This window comes from Mustela putorius, unplaced genomic scaffold (assembly GCF_011764305.1).
Source record: "Mustela putorius furo isolate JIRA1106 unplaced genomic scaffold, ASM1176430v1.1 tig00537227_pilon_pilon_pilon, whole genome shotgun sequence".
In the NCBI taxonomy this organism is placed as follows: Eukaryota; Metazoa; Chordata; class Mammalia; order Carnivora; family Mustelidae; genus Mustela; species Mustela putorius.
The window spans coordinates 4349111-4362276 of NW_025422368.1; the positions used below are offsets into that span (position 1 = coordinate 4349111).

Here is a 13166-nt window from a genome sequence, read left to right on the forward strand (position 1 = left end):
TCCATAGGAAATGCCCTCCGTCTGAGTTAGACAGCTGTTGAAAAGGCCAGCGACAAGAATGGAAGCAGCTGGAGCTGTGAGGGTCTGTAACGGGGCTAAAAGGGATGATCCGGGTAAATTCTGGAGAAGGTCTCTCTCTTCAGGAGTTTACACCCCAGAGAGAGTCTAGTGTGAATGCAAGGGAGCTGGGTGTGGCATGGAGGGATTGGTGTTATGGACACCTGTCTTTTCTCCTCCTTTGAGGAGAGTCCGTCCTTCTAGGCCCCTTGATCTAAGGTAGCCAGGCAAGGTCTTCTCTAGGCTCCGCTGGCCTGCCTCCTCTCTCCAGACTCCGTCACCGGAAAACCTCTGGCTTTCTGAATAAACAGCTCAATCCAACCTCGGGGTCCCAGATTAGAAAATAAGATTACTTCCCTGAGGCCAACTGTGGAGCCCCCAGTTGGTTTCTCTGCCCTTCCCAGTTCGTGTGAGGGCAGTCTCCTGGCTCAGATTTACCCACCCACACACGTGCTCCCTCGTCTTAGAGACTTAGAAATACGCGCGCATTTAATAACGCAAAAAGGAAAACCGAATCAGTGGTCTAAGCTTCTACCATAGAAAATTTCCAAATTGCCATCTACTTGTAGTCACCCCCATTACTCTTCGAGGGCTGAGATAAGGACCTAAAAGATGACATCCCAGAACTGTAGAGTCGGAGAGAAGCGGTGGGCAGCCCGGGGCTATGGCGGGAGACTTCAGAGCCCGGGCTTCTGCACTGGATTTACTGATTCTAATTCTAGCCCTGCCACTACCCGTTCAGTGGTTCTCAAAGTTGAGTAGGTACCAGGATCACTCGGAGCTCTTTTAACAATGCACATTGCTGGACCCCATCCCCAGAGTTTCGTGTTATTCAGATCTGGGTTGAGGCCCAACCATTTACGGTTCTAGCAAAGTATCAGTTGGTAATGATGCCGCTGCTGGCCCGGGAACCACACCTAAAGCCATACTCTAGCTGTGCGCTCAGCCGTCCCCCAAGCATATTCTGGCTAACAACCGTAGTGTTTGCTGGGCCCGGGGGTATACTCGAGACCTGGCGGACGAAGCCCTTCTTTGGGTCCGCGGCACGCAGGTGCCACCTGCTCTCGTCGTCGGATGGGTGGGGAGGAGTCATTTGCCCAAGACCACCCCGCCAGTGAGAAGCAAACTTGGGACGGAGCCCCGGGGCTTCTCACCCGCCGGCCGCCTTCCTCCCCTCCAGCGCCGCTGCCCTGCGGCTCCCAGCGCTCTGAGCCCACGCGCCGCCCGCCGCGGTTCCCTGCACACGCTGCTCCGCGCCGCCCGCGGCTGGGCTTAAAAGCTCTCGTCTTTGGGGTGACGACGTCGCTCCAATCTCCTTCGGCGCGGAAAGCCTGGCCGCCCGGACTGCACCCCGGGTGGGCTGAGATCTGGAGAAGCTGGAGAGGACTGGCTCCTAGCCGCGGTGGGGTGGAGGATGCCTGGGGCCGGGGGCCCCCGCCGCCCGGCCGCCAGCCTCCCGGCGGCCCTAGGCGTAGTCCGGAGTTCCGCCGCCCGCAGCAGCGCTCTGGGGCGCGCCGGGTGGCCGCCCGCACCTCGCCGGGGAGGGGCGCGAAGGGCGCGCCCCAGTGGCTGTGCAGGGCCCGCCCCGGCCCCGCCCTCGCCCTCCAGGACGTCCCGTCGGGAAACCCGCGAGCCGCGCGGCCGAGCGGCTGCGGCTCTGTCTTGGCGCGACAGGTAAGTGACCGAAGCAGCCGGCGACCCTCGCAGGCCCCCTCGACCGACCTCCCCCCGCCCCGGGCCTGGAACGCAGAGCTCTCTCGCTTCTCGGGACTTCCCCCTACTCGAGCTCGCGTCTGCCAGGTCCTTGCTCCCCACCTCACTCCTCCGCCGACCTTCTCCGCTTCCACTTCCTCCTCACCACCCCCCGTAGTGAAATGAAGGGGTTGGGCCAGACTGCTCCTAATCCGTCGTGGTGGCCTCTAGCTCCTCCCTCGGTAGGACCCCCGCCCCCTCCAATTTGAAGATGAATGAAGGACTCAGACCTCTGGGACTTGGAGGAGTAGGTAGGAGAGGGACAAGCCGTAGCCATCCCTCCAAGGTTCTACAGCCTTTTCCCTTTACCCATCCGTGCTCCCGCATCCCTTCTGTTCCCCGTCTTCCCAGATTGGGCCACTCCATGTGCTCCGTACAGGAAATCTTTCATAGAGATATGCTCCTGCCAGTGCCACGTTGCTCCTGAGTAGAGATAGGGTCTCAGATGACCTCTCTCTGGTGTCGTGGGCCTTTTGGGAGTGGGAGCTGTGTGGCATTGTGGGAAGGGAGTCTCATGGGTGTTCATGACTGTGACTGTCACCAACTTCCCGATTTCCCCGTCACTTCTTCCGACAAGCCCCAGGCTAACTGAAAGGAAAAACCGTTCGTTCGTTACTTGCCCCCAGAGCAAGTCATCCCAGACTCTGACTTCTGCAGAGGGTAGGACAGGGCTCTTCTGTGTGTCTGGCTGAAAGGGGGGCTCAGTTTGTCAGCAGAGCTTAAAACGGACCCCTCTATTGGCTGACGCCCATTGCAATAGCCCCAGGGTTTTAACACTGTCCCTCCGGACCCCACAAATGCAGTTTACAGGCACTGGATGAGGTTAGCAACTCTAGACCACTAAAGAGATGTGTAGGCTTCTGCTCATTTTACCAAAGATGTGTATGCACTGCACAGGCGCTTTTCACCTCTCCAACACATGAGCCCCATCCCTACCCATCAGAGGAAGGGTGAAAAGGATGAGACAGACAAATTCACGGACAAGGTAAGGTGAGGGGTTTGAAATATACTTTGGTTCCTATTATCCTGCAGAAGCCAGTATCACGGCACGCAGAAAACTACTTCCAGGGGCATCGGGACGGAAAGGGTGGGACTGTCAAAGAAAAGAGGGAGTCTGGAGCCAGTAGAACCATGAAGGAACCCCCGGCTGCCCGAAATGGCCTCGTTCTTGGTAATCACTGCCCGCAGTTGACAGGACAGCTCATACCCATCCAGAGCAGCATGGAATAACTCACGCCTGGAAAGGGGAGGTGCTGATGCATGTTGGATTCCTTCTGAGATCAGAAACATCTTAGCCCAAGTTCAGGTGTCCGGTTCAGGACATAGGACCATAGGCTTAGTCCTGGTAGCCATTGCCTAGAACGGAAGTCAGGAATAGGAGGGGTAGCTAACCCTAGGAACTTGGGAGGCAGTTGGGTATCGTAAATCAAGGCAGCTGACTTAGCTCTGTCTCTCATTTAGCTGTCTAACCTTGGCCAAATCACATAAACATTCCCTGGGTGGGGAGCAGATGAGAAGGTATCCATGAAAATGCTTTGGTAAAGCTCCAAGCAACAGCCAAGTAAGAGGCAGCTTGGTGTCATGGTTAAGAGAGGGGGCTTTGGACAGACCTGGGACTGAGTGCAAATCCGACCTTTGCTACTTCCTTGCTATGTGACCTTGATTAAGTTGCTTAACCTCCCTGTGCTTCGGTTACCTTACCTGTAGAATGGAAAAGATAATGGTCACTTGATTTGCCAGGGTGAGTAGTGATATCAAACGTTGTGGTGGTATTGCCCCAAGCCCCCTTCAGCTCACACAGAACTCCTCAGCTCTGGAAGTGAAGCTGAGGGTCAGAGACCGTGTCTGTGTACCGGAGGGAGCCAGCAAGGGGCCGTGCCAAAGACATGCGGGTGAACTTGGTCCTTCACACGGCATTCTGTCCCACTCTGGGAAAGCCCAAAATGTCCGCTCTCATTCAATGAGAATGAGAGTGAGGGTTTGAATAAATGAGAGGTCAAGTGCAGGGCAGTGCCTGTCTCTGTGTTGAGCTCAATGCTGTAATTGTGCTGTGTAAAAAGGCTCACACAGTGAACAAGGTTGGGTTCAGTCTGGGGAGAAAGAGGACGGTTAGAAGACTCTTTTGTGGCACCTGAGAGCCCCATGGGGCCAGGTTATTCTCCTGTATTCCGTGCAATCTGGTCTTGAGCCCTAGGTAGGTTTGAAGGAAGAAACCCAATCCTCATCCTCAGCTCTACCTCTAACAGAGAACAAAGGACAGACGGACCAAGGCAGTGGAATAGCAGGCCCAAATTCCTCAGGGCTGTAGGATGCTGTGGGGCTGAGAAGGCTAGGTGGGTTGGTCGGAAAAAGCGTTCTGGAGGCCAAAGATGGAGGATGAGGAAATTTAAAGACAGGGAAGGAGAAGGCGAACGGGATCTAGGTAATCTGAGTCTAGACCTGTTGGTTCTCCCTGTCTGACAAAATCTAGTGGGGAAGTCCCACACAGGGGGGGAAGTGTGGGCGGTGAAACTTAGTAACAAATACACGGGGGGATCCTGAGGACCAGACCCATGCGCCTTAGTCTAAGAAGGCTTCTTGGAGGAGGGGAGGAGTCTGAGGAAGAATTTGAAAGAGAAAAGAACACTGCTTGTTTAGCAAGAATATAAGGGAAAGGTGGTAAGGAGGAAAAGGTAAGGCAGGGAGGGTGAGTGACAACGGGAAGTCCGTTGCTTAGGCCAGGGTTTTGCTAAGGATCAAATACAGACCCGCTCAGATTGTGGAAGGGAGAGGGGCAGGAGGCAGAGGAGGCTGGCAGGCAGCTTCTGCTGAGCCTCCAGATGTGGGGAGATAAGGATGCGGTCTGGGATGACGGTTTTGAGAGAGAGAGAGGAAGAGGAGGATCCAGGAGGCAGGGAATGAATCAGCAGGACCTGGGAGTGGGCGTGGAGTGAACCTGACCTTGAGAAGGCACTGAAAACTACCCGAGGTGCCTGGGAGTGGGGCAGGGGCAGGAGCTTTTTCAAGGATTTCCGGGCTGGGGACGGGGGCGCGGGAAGGGGGGAGGATTGGGAAGACCCACCAACTTAGGGGGCGGAGTGGAGACCCTAAGCTCCAGGGCTTGGCAAGTTGAGTGTGGGTGGTCCTGGGTAGCTGTCCTACCGCGGGGAGCAAACTATGGGATAAGGAGAGAAGGAAAACCACTGTTCTGCCCTACCCCCTCACCACCCCCTCCTCAAATCTGGGGCCCTGCCTTCAGGAATACGGTTGGGGCCCCTCCTCCCCGCTTCCGTTCTCCCCCTCCCCCACTTGGGCACGGAGGAGCCAGCAGTCTCTGAGTCTTCCTTTGGAGAACAGTTACCCATCCCTGCCGCACCCGACCCAACGGGTCTGGGGTCCTCCAGTGAAAAACCTGTGAGCTGCTGAACTTTGTTTGGTCCCGTATTATTTTGATTTTCAGTGGTCTTTGCGGACTTGGAATAAATGAGCAAACCTTTATCGAGCACTGACTACATGCCAAGCACTGTTCTAGGCGTACCTTGTGAGCAAATTTGGGCTGCGTTTTTCAATGGAATACCCGTGGGTAACTTTGGCTTAAAATGTTACGCAAACATAAAATGAACCTAGATACCAAGGTCGGGAGGGGGGGAGGGGGGAGGAGAACTGGAGAGACTAGCTACAGAAATAAGTTTCAGTACATCTTTCTGGGAAAATAGGCCACAGTCCTGCTGCCTGAATCTTGAGGAAAAGTTGAAGTGTCTTGAAGGTGTAATTAAAAGGAAAGTGAAAACCTCCCAGCATTCTGTAATCAAAAGGGTGAGAGGGTGGGAGGAGGGGTTTGCAGGAGAGAACTCACTAAGCTTGAGAACAGAGGAAGTGAAATGAGTGTTGTGTTTGATGGAGAAGTGCTGGTCACAGAAAGAATCCTCTGGCCCCAAAGGGCCTCTCGGTGCCTCCCCTCCTTCCCCAGACCAGTGGCTTGAAATTGACCTGCCCCTCCCCAGCATGATGTCTCGCTCCACACACCTGCGCCCTCAGTGAGATCGGTCTGACAGTCATCACTTTTTCGAAGAACCTGTAATTGAGCTGTAGTCTGAGTAACTTGAGCAGACATCCCCGTGGTGGTGTCGGCTGCTTACTTCCTGGCTGCCACGTCTCCCGGAGGTGAGCGGCTTAGCAGATAAACAGAAACTTTGTTACAAAAAGGCCACCTGGCTGGCAAGGGCGTGTTCTGGGGTGGGTGACTCGGGTTGTCACGGAAGCTGAAACTTTGCCTGGGACTTACAATTTTGTCATTGTTAAAGCATTTGTCGTCCTATGTAGGCTCTGGGGAAGGGCAGGCGCCAGGGAGGGGCGGGGCCGTGTAAGAGTGGCATGGTGGGTGGTGGGGAGACTGGGGAAAAGAGCCTGGCCCCAGGCTCACAGGAGCCTAAACCAGTCCCCACCCACCCAGGTGACCTCCAAGAGGGAGGTAAGAATATGAGAACAGAGCAGTGTCCTGGGAATTGGGAGACTGGCATCTGCTTCTGGGAGCCACAAGCTGTGTGATACTAGGGAAGTCACCTAACCCCTCTGGCCTGTCCTGTAAGAGGAGGGCGCTGGACTCATGGACAGACCCAGTCAAAGGGGCCTGCCGAGGGTGTGACAACAGAGTGTCACGGAACTCAAATGCTTGCTGCTCTAAGAGCATTCAAAATATCGTCTAGTGAAGCCAGCGTTTACCCCTGTAGCTTGGAACAGCTCACTTGAACCGCTTGGGCTTCATCTCCTTGAACAAGCATTTATGGAATATCTACTCCCTGAAAAACCTGGGCTAGACTTTGCAAGAGACAAAACGGGTAAAACACCCTGCCTCTCTGGCCAGGCGCTCACAAAGGGGTGAGAGAGAACAGACTCCTTTGAACCCGAGGCGGGCAGTGAGGAGCCCAGTGTGGAAGCACTGGCACAGGAGGGACAGGAGGGTGGAGAGAGGAATTCTGGGAGATCTGAAGGGGCTTCTTGGAGGAGGCTATAATGTAAAAAGGAGGGACGGCACTGGGTCACTGGCTTTCAACTTCTGTGACTGGGCCAAAATAAGAAAGACCTTTTACAGCAAGACGTGGTGACAACTCACCTACAAGGGTATCCGAAAAATCTTAGGGCGCTTTTACACTTGACTCACATCAGAGGTATGAATTCTACAATCAGACAGAAAAGCATCATTTGAAAATGTAGGAATTTACATTTCTTTCACTTTTATTGAGTTTTATGAATTTTATTTTACTTTATTTTTAAAGATTTTTATTCATTTATTTGACAGAGACACAGCGAGAGAGGGAACATAAGCAGGGGGAGTGGGAGAGGGAGATGCAGGCTTCCCATCAAGCAGGGAGCCATAGAGGGAGCTCAATCCCAGGACCCTGTGATCATGACCTGACCTGAAGGCAGATGCATAATGACTGAGCCACCCAGGTGCCCCAGTTTTACAAATTTTAAACAACAAAATTTTCCTTTTCATTTTGTATCAGGACATGTTTATCATCTCTAATGGGCAGAGACAAGCATAAAATAAAAATTTGTTCATCAGAATTCATAAAAATCAGGTAAAAGAAATTTTAATAAAATTTTCAAGTGATGTTCTTGAGTCTATAGTGTTTACACTTCTGACGTTATTAATGCTTAAAACTGCTAAGACTTTTGGTACACTCTACATATGTATATCTAATAACTGATATGAAATTAAAAAAAAAACACCCATATTGCATGCGATCCACTTTGGCATTTTCTTTTTTGTTCTATTCTATTCTGATCTTTTTTTCTTTTTAAGATTTTATTTATTTATTTGAGAGAGGGAGAGTGTCGGCATGGGCAAGAGCCAGGGGAGGGGCAGAGGGAGAGAGAGAAGCAGGCTCCCTGCTGAGTGGGGATCCCCGATGCTGGGCTCAATCCCAGGACCCCAGGACCTAAGCTGTAGGCAGACACTTAACCAACTGAGACACCCACGTACCCCTCTATTCTCATCTTTTAAAGAATATTTTCATGCTGATTTGTAGCACTTTAAATTTAGTACACAATCCTACAGTGAGTTGTAATCAGTGGTTTGATTGACCCTGGGGCTGGGTGAAACCTCAGTGACAGAAAGTAAACTTGTGTTCTGGCTAGTGAGGCCAGAGGGGCAGGTCCCATTTGTTCAATCTAAGAAAGCTTCCTGGAGGAAGAGGATTTCTGGCATCATCTCGGTACTGAAACAAGATGGTTCATGTGTGGCAATGCCAAGCATGGCTGGAGGAAAAAGCATTGGGAATTCCCCTCACCAGTAGCAGGAGGGGAATGAGTGGGTGAGGGCTATGGACACATTTGCCAGTGGTCCTGGAGACCAGGTGTGGGAGCTCAAATGTGGGGGAGCTGTACAAGACACTGCGGGGGAGAATCCTGTGAACTTGACCAAGTAATACATACAACAGGGACTACTCCTTGACCAGGCTGGTGGAGGGCTGATTCCCCACTCTTGCTAACCACACTTCTGGGACTCTCCCATGCAGAGGCCAGAAATCCTGAATCCCAAAGTCTTCTGGCTTCCATCCGATTATGTGTCCCTTCTGCTGGGCTCTTTTTTTTTTTTTTTTTAATATTTTATTTATTCATTGGGCAGACAGAGATCACAAGTAGGCAGAGAAGCAGGCAGAGAGAGGAGGAAGCAGACTCCCTGCTGAGCAGAGAGCCCTATGCGGGGCTCGATCCCAGGACCCTGAGATCATGACCTGAGCTGAAGGCATAGGCTTAACCCACTGAGCCACCCAGGCGCCCTGCTGGGCTCTTTCTTATTGCTCACATGTTGAGCAAACAGAGACCTCGTTCCTTACCGCCACAGCTAATCACAGGTGTCTCATTTCATTTCAGGATGTGGTTAGTACCTTGAGGAACTGCAGTCTCCAGAGAGCAAGGCTTAGACAGGCAGGCTGGATTGAGAGAGCAGAAGCTTGGAAGGATTCAATTTAACCCTAGGTCTCTTTGTCCAGGGGAAATAAAAGGAGCAGAGGTGAACCCCACTGCAAAGGACCACGAGGCAATGCCCGGACTAGGGAATTGGAGTGATCTGGGTGATTCTAAGTGAATCAATCAGGGAGGACTTCTTAGAGGAGGTGAGTCACGAACACTTGGCAGCAGCTGGTAACTAAACTCTTACCAGGTCTTTGTTTCTGACTGTGCTCCCTTTCTTGCTGGAGTGGGAAGGTAGACAGAAAGTATCAGGGAAGGTGCAGCCTGCAGGATGGTTCAACACTGTCATGGCAAACACCCCCCACTTTTCAGACTCTGTTATTTGTGCTTAGCTGACGCAGTTCCAGAATTGAGGAGGTGTCTAGCTCAACGCCTTGTGCTGGCCCAGCATAGCTCAACCTCTAGGGCAAAAGTCTGCCTCTCCACTGTATCCTCATTCCCTCCTTGAAGGCTTCTTCCAACCCAAAGAGATCTACCTTTTTCAACTTAGCACTTCCCATCTGTGCTGTTATTAAGTTTTAATTTTATTAATTCTTGAAGAAGTAATGTCATCAGGGCTCAAAGTGCAAAAGGGTGTTCGGTGAGAGCTCTTTTTCCTGCTCCCATCTTCTCCTTGGACAGGTGCTACCTGGAGCCAGCGCTAGCAGTTCTTATTCTCCAACTAGATTTTAAACTCTCTTAGGAAAAGGAATTCTCTCCTATTGCTCTCTGTCCCTCTGTGTCCCACCCCATCACCCATGGGACTTTTCCTAGCACCATATCCTCCCTCCTGATCCACACCACTACTATCTTGGGTCAGGCACACCCCCCACCCAACCCCTCTCCATTAGCCATCCAGTTGCCAGTCCGATCCATCTCCTAGACACCCTCCACCAGCTGGCCTACTGTCTTCCTGTAATGCTGGGCTCTGGCTAAGCTTTTGTTGCTCCCATACCTCAGGTCAAGGCAAACTCCTTGGCATGATGACCCAGTTGCAGCCACCTCTCCAGGCCCGTCCTCAGCAATTCCTGTCTTCATGCTCCCACCATACCAAACCACGGGCAGTTCTCTGCTTGGCCGTGCTATCTCCTGCCTCTAGACCTTAGTCTGTGCCATTCCCTCTGCCTGAAATGCACTCACCTTGCCTGGCCAGCTCCTTCCTGTGGGTGAGTGCTCAGGTCAGGCACCTCCCACCGAGGGACTTCTTCACTGCCAACACTCTTCTGCACTTGTTGAGTTTTCTGTGTCCTCTCTTCCTGGGCATCAAGGATGCCTGTCTCCCTAGGCGATTTCCATTTAAAAATCTGACTTCCCCGGGGCACCTGGGTGGCTCAGACATCAGGCATCTGCCTTTGGCTCAGGTCATGATCCCAGGGTCCTGGGATTCAGCCCCACATGGGGATCCCTGCTCCACAGGAAGCCTGCTTCTCCCTCTCCCACTCCCCCACTTGTGTTCCCTCTCTCACTGTCTCTCTCTCTGTCAAATGGATAAAGAAAATCTTAAATAAACAAATAAATAAATAAATAAAATTTGACTTCTCAGGTCAATTATACTCCAATTGAAAAAAAATCTGACTTTTCCAATTGAGTCTATGGTCCTTGAGGGCTGTACTTGCTCATCTCTGTCTACCCCCCTGTGATAAGGAAAACAAGTTTTGAGAAAGACAACTTTGTTCTTCGGAGTTGCTGCCTTGGCATTTTATCAAGTATGATCATCCTACTCACATCTAGAGTCTGGACGTTTCAATAAGGACTTGAGTTTAGAACACCTGCCAAAAGTTCCCACTTCGCTTTTAGCGGGGCACCTTTTTAAAATAATCATTTAGGAGTTAAGCCCAAGCAAAGTTACTGACCTCTGTCCCAATCACCTTTGAGTATAGGTGCTCTCTGTCTCCCCTTGCCGTTGGCCCCAAACTGAGGACAGCCTTTCCCCCGGCTCATTGCGCCCCCTCCCTTCTGGGACTGGTAAGTACAAATCAGTCTTGTACCTCTGCTTCTTCCTTTGTGTGGGTGTGTTGAAACTGGGCCTTCAAGTCAGAATGGCCCCATGGGTTTCACTTCCCCTAAGTGGGACCTCAGATGCTGGGGGAGCGACCTGCCAATCCCGTGGGGGTGGCTTGTGCCTCCTTGCTCAGCAGGTCGTAACCTGAATATTCTTAATTCTGTATATAAGCTCCCACTTAACACACCTGTCTGGCAGAGTACCTGGCACGTAGCAGGTGTTCCCAGTGCTGGCAGAACGAACACATTTCCTCTCCCGACTCCTGATACAAAATAGTGGCTCAGAGAGATTTTGTTTTGACTTTTGATGATGCTACTGAATCCACTGTTATAAAAGAAAACTCTATGTCTAGCCCTATTCCCTCTTGAGATCACAGTGGGCCCATCTCCCCCAGATCCAAGTGACTCCAGACACCAGGCTTCTCTCCACAGGCAGGAAGGAACTTGTGTGTTTAAATGACAGCGTTAAGTAGCTCAACCGGCATTACTTTTAAACAAGACATGCCACCAGTAATGAATGTGGCTTTGGCCAAGGACCAGGTACTCGAGGATAATTGCTGGGAAGCTGAGCAGGGATTTATTAATTATAATAATAGGAATAATTGATAGCATTTATCAAGGGCTTATTATGTGCCCAGCATGCTGCTGAGTATTTTGCAGACATCATCTCTGATTTTACCTCACTGTAACCCTGTGCATTAAGTATTTGTTACCCCCACTTTCTCGAGGAGGAAATGGAGCCTTAGAAAGATGACCAGCTCTGTCCCAGGGACACACAGATGCTAACAATGGAAACTAACACTTTTTGAGAACTTACTATGTACACAGACTGCTAAAGTTTTTCCATGAATTATTTCGTTGAGCTTTAATCCTTACTACACTCAGAGTAGATGCTATTGTTACTAGAACGGGCAAAACTGGGATTTGTACCCAGGTGTCTTGCCACCAACATCTAGTGTTTAACCAATAAGCTTTATTCTTCCAGGGGCGCCTGGGTGGCTCAGTTGGTTTAGTGTCTGCCTTCAGCTCAGGTTGTAATCCCAGGGTCCTGGGATCAAGTCCCGAAATGGGCTCCCTGCTCAGTGGGGAGCCTGCTTCTCCCTCTGCCGTTGCCTCTCCCCCTTGACCCCCACGTGCACACACACTCTCTCTCACATAAATAAATAAAAGCTTAAAAAAAAAAAAAAAAAAAAAAAAAAAGCACCTTATGCTCCCAGAGTTCTCCACAGAAAGTTTTGCATTCGTCCTTTGAGCTATGCGACTATGGGCCTAAGGGTAGAAGCTGGTGAACACGTAATCCCATTTCTGCCTGAAAGATGTTGTCATAGAACCTCAGGTATTTTTTTTTCTTTAATTAAATATGAGTAGATAGAGAAAAATATTTGCAAAATACATGTAAGGGTGTAGAGAATACCATTTCCACCAGCAGCCGCCATTCCCACACATTTTCTTCCCTCCCCAGAAATTTTGGTTTTATTATTCCTTCAGGGTTTCCCCACCGCCTTCATTTTTCTTTATAGCTTGACCACCCATTTATTTTTGTGTTCATAAACAGTATCATTAGTTTCCCAGTTTTCTGAATTTTCTGCAAGTGGGTGCATCCTGTTTGTATCTTTTTTTTTAATTTTTATTTATTTATTTGACAGAGATCACAAGTAGGCAGAGAGACAGGCAGAGAGAGAGGAAGGGAAGCGGGCTCTCTGCTCAGCAGGGATTTGTACCCAGGTGTCTTGCCACCAACATCTAGTGTTTAACCAATAAGCTTTATTGTGGGGCTCGATCCCAGGACCCCGAGATCATGACCTGAGCTGAAGGCAGAGGCTTTAACCCACTGAGCCACCCAGGCGCCCCATCCTGTTTGTATCCTGCTGTGGCCTCCTGTCTGGTCCTGGCGACTGTCCCATGCAGCTGCTTGTCAAGGTAGCTCATGCTTTGTCACTGCTGTAGAGTTCTCCGTGCTGTGGGTATTTCTCACTTGTTCATTCTGTCGGTGGACATGGAGTGACTTGGACTGTTGCAGTTGGCGCTGCTCAGAGCTTTCCTGTACGCGCCTCCTGGCTCATAGATCCAGGAGTTTCTCTGGGATATAAAACTGGGCGTAAAATTGCAGGGTCATTGGGTGTGTATTTTTTTTTCTTCTTCATAATTTTTCTAAAAGATTTGTCTATTTGGGAGGCTCAGTGCGTTAAAGCCTCTGCCTTCGGCTCAGGTCGTGATCCCAGGGTCCTGGGATCGAGCCCCACATCTGGCTCTCTGCTCCGCAGGGAGCCTGCTTCCTCTTCTCTCTCTCTCTCTGCCTGTGTCTCTGCCTACTTGTGATCTCTGTCTGTCAAATAAATAAATAAAATCTTTTTTTTTTAAGATTTGTTTATTTGTTATTTGAGAGAGAGAGAGCAGGGAAAGGGGCAGAGGGAGAGAGA

General features: G+C 50.8%; 1 protein-coding gene across 12 annotated transcripts in view; it reads left to right on the forward strand.

Annotated features, from left to right (window-relative positions):
* Positions 1 to 1632: 1632 nt before the first annotated feature.
* GALNT6 (polypeptide N-acetylgalactosaminyltransferase 6) overlaps positions 1633 to 13166 on the forward strand; it is a 35508-nt gene continuing 23974 nt past the window's right edge. For 3 of the 12 annotated variants that reach the window (XR_001176688.2, XM_004774719.2, XM_045073390.1), the window contains exons 1-3: positions 1633 to 1731; positions 8787 to 8909; positions 10626 to 10710. The gene's annotated coding sequence lies outside the window, so the exon portion shown is untranslated. Of the gene's footprint in view, positions 1732 to 2706; positions 2795 to 5927; positions 5953 to 7295; positions 7371 to 8786; positions 8910 to 10625; positions 10711 to 13166 lie in introns of those variants that run through there. The other 9 variants (XM_004774720.2, XM_004774722.3, XM_013046915.2 and 6 more) reach the window with 9 other exon arrangements.